The following is a 6000-nucleotide window of genomic DNA, read 5'->3' as shown; positions in this document are numbered from 1 at the left end:
CACCAAAAGCACAAGCAACCAGAAGGGAAAAATAGATAAATCGGGCTTTGTATGAAACAAAAACTTTTGTGCTTCAAAAGGCATCATGAAGAAGGTGAAGAGAAAACCCATAGATTGGGAGGAAATATTGGCAAATCACATATTGGATAAGGGCTTGTACCCAGAATATGTAAATAAATTTTATGGCTTAAATACAAAAAGGCAATACACTAAAAAAATTAGTAGAGGATTTATATGGTCATTTCTCCAAAGAGGGTATGCAAATGGCCAAGGAGCACACGACAAGATGTTCAATGTTATTGATCATGATGGAAATACAAATCAAAACCATAATGAAATACTAATAAAAGAAATAAACAATAATAAGTGTTGATGTGTCATATATGGAGAAATTGGAACTCACATACATTACTGGTAGGAATGTGAACTGGTGCACTTGCTTTGGTATATGTTGGGGTAGATTGGTGGTTTCTTGAAAAGTTGAACACAGAGTTACCATACAACCCAGACGTTCCACTTCTAAGTATACACCCAAGGGAACAAAAATGTGTACACAAAAACTTGTGCACAACTGCTCATGGCCACATTACTCATAAGCGTCAAAAGGTGGGAACAACCCAAATGTCTGTCAGTGAATAAGTGGATAAGCAAAACTTGGCTTATCTAGATAGTGGGTTACTATTCAGCCATAAAATGTAATGAGCATTAATATACACGTGACAACTATGAATGAGCCTTGAAACTAAATCAATCATAAAAGGCCACATATTGTATAATTCTGTTTATATGAAATGTCCAGAATAGCCAAATTTACGGAGATAGAAAGTAGCTCAGTGGTTGCCAGGGGTTGGGGGGAGGGGCGCGCTGAAGTATTGGCCGCGGAGGGGCGTCCTGTCTTTGGGGCGATGGAGATGCTCTGAAATTAGGTTCCGGTGATGATTGCACAGCCCTGTGAACATAAGGAAACAACTGAATTGCACTCTTTAGTGTGAATTATTTCTCAATAAACATGTGTTATTAAAAATTAGTTCATAGAAATGATTTTAATATACAAGTAGTTGAGGCAACACAGAACCATGAGGAAGGAAAATATTCAGTGAATGGCATTGGGACCATCTACTTTACAAATTTGAAAAGTAAATACATTTATTTATTTATTATTTATTTAAAAAAAATAAATTGTTGTTCAAGTACAGTTTTCTTCTTTTACTCCCATCGCAGCCCACGACCCCCAGGAAAAGTTAATACATATATATCTATACTGTGCTTCAAATTATATTTCAGAGGCTTTAAAGATGTAAATATTAAAATTGAATCAGAAAAAAACAGAACAAAAAGAAATAAATATTTATCAGGTATTTGTATATGAAGGCAGAAAAGTTTTGTACTTAGGGACAATGAAAGAAGCCACAAATTAAAGGATCAACATAAAAATGACCACATTAAAAATAAAATATGTAAAATTAAAAACTATATGATGTACATAGAAAAAACACTAATAAAATAAAAAGTGGATTGACAAAAACATATTGCAAAAATACAACTTAAAAGGTGAATATATTGTAGAAAACTTAAATAGTTTGATATAATATAAAAATAAATATGGGGCTGAGAATAAAAATAGGTAACTCATAAAAGACACAGGCTCACAATTCTAGGCATGATAGAAGTTGTGTCTTAACTTTTCCTTTTATTGAAAAGGCTCTGTGCTATCTATTTGCATAGGAAACATCTACTTGGGGAGGGAAATAGTATGGGGTAGTATAAACTAGATGTGGAAAAATACTCATTCAGGCATGTAACCAAAGATGTGTACTTTAATCATTACCCTCTCTCCCTCTATCAAATTAGCAAACATTGTATGAAGGGAAACATTCTTAAACATGGTATGAAGGGAAGGTGAAAGCTGTGTATTTTTGCATGTGGATAAACAATGTAGTGTCAAGAAAAGATCACTCCTGGTCTTGAAGTCAGGCAGAATTAACACCAAATGATAACTGTGTGATTTTGGGTAACCGGTATAATCTCTGACTCCATATTATTAACCATAAAATGATAATAACTCCTACCTTGCAGTGTTGACATGAGGAAATTATATTGTGTATAAAGAATCTAGCTGAGTGCTTGGTACATAGCAACCATCCAATGAACACTAACTATTACAATGTCACTGTTGGCTATATAAATTCCTAAGAAAGAAATTCAGCAACAAATATTGAGAACCATAAAATGTTCATGTTGATCGATTCAGGAATTTTATTTCTGGCAATATATTCTAAGGAAATAATCCTTACGATGAAGGGAAGAAGCTACAGGCAAAAGACTATTTTATGGCACTATCTAGAATGAGAAATAATATCCCATAATAGAGGAACGGTTAAGTAAATCATGATGCTATCGCTTACTTGGTAGAAGGACGATGTGGCTGCCACAAAGAATGGTGATTGTGAACGCTACGTAGCTTCCTTTAAAAAACGGGTACTTCTGTGCTCCACAGGACACAAGTGATGGAATGGAAAGGCAGCCTGTGAAATGGGAGAAAATATTTGCAAATCGTGTACCTGACAAAGGATTAATATTCAGATTCTATCAGGAACCACAACTCCACAACAACAAACAAATAACCCAATTGAAAAATGGGCAAAGGACTTGAATAGACAGTTCTCCAAATATGACCTCAGATGACCAACAAACACATTGAAAAAGTGCTCATCATCACTAATCATTAGAGATGGGAGTGGGGTGGTGGGCGGGATAGGGGAGAGCAGTGGGGCAAAGGCAGGACAACTGCAACAACAATAAAACAAACAAGCAAGACACCACCATGGGGTACCACCTCACCTGCATTAGAATAGCTGCTACAAAAAAAAAAAAACAACCCCAAACCTGAGTATAACAAGGGCTGAGGGGATGTGGAAGACCCTGGTGCGCTGTTGGTGGGAATGTAAAATGGTGTAGCTGCTATGGCAAACAGTATGGAAGTTCCTCAAGAAATAAAAAAATAAAAATAGAACTATCCTTTGATCCAGAAATTCTACATCTGGAAATATATCCGAAAGAATAGAAAGCAGTACCACGAGGAGGTATTTGCACCCCCGCATTCAGGGCAGCGTTATCCACAACAGGCGCGCCATGGAAACAGCCTGCACGCCCATCACAGGGTGGCTGGATTAAAGATGTGCCGCATATAGGCATATGAATGTTACTCAGCTTTACAAAGGAATATTCTGTCACATGGTACAACGTGGATGGACCTTGGGAACATTATTTTAAGTGAAATAAGTCAGTCATGAAAAGGCAAATACCGTATGAGTCTACTTATGTGAGGAATATAAAGTAGTCATAATCATGAAAACAAAGTAAAAGGGTAGTTGGCAGGGGCTAGGGGAAGAGAGAAATAGGCAGTTGTTTAAAAGGTATGTGTTTCAGTTTTGTAAGATGAAAAAGCTCTGGAGATCTATTGCATAGCAATATGAATATATTTACCACTACTGACCTGTACAGTTAAAGATGGTTAAGATGATAAGTTTTATGCTACGCAGTTTTTTTCACCACAACTAATACATTTTAAAAAAAAAGACTCAATACAGTGAGTTTTTATTGAGTGAGTGCTTTTCACTGTGCTGGGTTGCAGCAGTCAGAGGGGGCATGGCCTTGGAGTGGTAAAGGCCAGATGGACCTGCAGGGCCATTTGGAAGGAGCAAAAAAAAGCCATTGAAAATTTTAAAGCAGAGAAATGAGCGATTTACTTTACATTTTGACAATATTTGTCTGATTACAGTATGAAAAATGGATTAGAGAAATATAAGTCGTATGTTTACTACAACTATACAAAAAACGTATACATGAAAAAACAAGCTAAAGCGAATAAGCTTATGTCTGACATTTTTCCTTCATTCAAAGAAGATTTTTGTTCTTGTCTTCTCTTAGTCATAAAAGGAGTGGCCAGAAAAGCCACACAATTTGAAATTTGCAACCAGAGACGCTTGTTGAAGCCCCTCTGTACCTTTCGCCCACCCAGCTTACCAACTCCAAGCCACACCAATTAAAGTTCAGTTCTTGGGCTGAGTGTCTCCTGTGCTGCCACCTAGTGGTAACTCCCAGGCCATCAACAGAATTTAAGACACGCCAACACTTTGTTTCATGTCAGAGAATCACAGTACAATCTAGGAATATGGTTGAAATTATTCTAGTGCATAACCTTAAAATATGTTTCTTCAGTACTAGTCTTGATTTCCAGTGGTTGAAGGATGAGACTTGTGATCTCTTTAAATCTCTTCCAGCTTTTTTTATGTTGTTTAATTTGGAAAAAAAACCTTTTGTAACTCTGGAAATTTTATATAAACATGGCATAATTCACAATAAGAAATTCTGTTGGTTTGGACTTTTATAAATTTTAGTATTTAATAATAATGAAAATACACTAGAAGTTTTATAAGAAAGTGTTGAACTTGAGACGCGGATATCATGGCTAAATTTTTTAAGTTGGCAAATTCAATATTTTCTTTACCAATTTGTTATTCTGCAACAAGGAAACTCCCTAAAGTAGTTGATCAGATGATCCTCATGAACTAAAGATGGTGTACAAGGGCTGTCCGGAAGGTATCCAGCCATGTAATATGAAAAGAAGAGACATTTTTTGAAGAAGGCAGAAGATACAAGAAACAATGTACATAGGACAATGACACCTCAGTCCCCTTCAAAGGAGGCACCTTGGGACCTCACACAGTTCTCCCAATCTCCATCAGCGGCACCACTGTATTTCCCTGTATCTCATCGATGGTCTGAAATCTCTTCCCTTTAAAAGGTTATTTCAGTTTTGGAAAAAGCCAGGAGTTGCAGGATGCCAAATCTGGGCTGGAGGGGGGCTGAGTCACCAGGATGATATGATGTTTCCCCCAAAAACTCTGCATAAGACATGATGCATGAGTGGGCATATTGTTGTGATAAAACTGACCATCACCAATTGCCCATAGCTGTGGCCTTCTGAGTCATCTGAATAATTTCCATGGAGGAATGTTCAAGCTTAATGCAAAATTTGATGCTGATTTGTTGCTCTACTCACTCAGTCATTTTGAATGCAATGGCCACACAGTACACATGCTCATTCAAGTGCTTCTATCACCCCCACTGACCAGTACAGTGAAGTTGTCATTGTTCATGCATGTGAATTCCAGTCCACTCTCCTTGGCTGCCAGGTTACATCGATGCCACACAGATGTGCAAACCATGCTTATTTTATTAACAATGGCTGGACTTTTTCCGGACAGATCTCATATTTTGAGATTTAAAAAATATAATATTTTAATGTAAGAAAATCTGTGGGGCTTGGTAATTAATAAATTTTAAATAACTATGGTATAAACTATATATTTTTATCCCATAAAATAAAACTGTTTTTTAATTAGTGGAAAATGTTAATTTTCAGAAGAAAAAATAGAACATACAAGTTACATCAATGTAGGGTATTTTAAAATCTTACCTTATGCATCTATAAATTTTTATTTCATTTATCTATTTATTAATTGTGAAGACTATGTAATGAAATTTTTTACTTCCTAATTCCCCATGTGACGCCCCAACTTATGAATGAATCTGTATTTTACAAAAAAACAGAGCATGGCTTTGGATTCATATTGCCTGCTTCCGGTTATGAATATGACCTTTCTAGGTCCTTGTTCCCTGGACCAATAAATCTAACAAAAGGGGGTTAAAAATACCACCAGATTTTAGGGGTTTCGAAAGATTAAATGAAATAATGCATACAAGGCATTATAGAGCCTGGTATATAAGAAATGCTCAAATAATGTTAGCTAACATTATCACAAATAGAGATAATCCATGAGGATGAAATGGGTCCCGCCAAGTCAGTGGTGTGATTTCTTTAAATCTTGTGTGTGTATTAAATGATTGATATCTATTTCCAGAAACTGTATTTGTTATTTTGAAGAAATGATGATCACACATGGACATCAGAATTTGTTCTTCCTTAGGTATCAC

Source organism: Sturnira hondurensis, unplaced genomic scaffold, assembly GCF_014824575.4.
Source record: "Sturnira hondurensis isolate 20B ecotype Veracruz unplaced genomic scaffold, ASM1482457v3 Scaffold0021795, whole genome shotgun sequence".
NCBI classification, from domain to species: domain Eukaryota; kingdom Metazoa; phylum Chordata; class Mammalia; order Chiroptera; family Phyllostomidae; genus Sturnira; species Sturnira hondurensis.
This window is presented reverse-complemented; position numbering follows the sequence as displayed.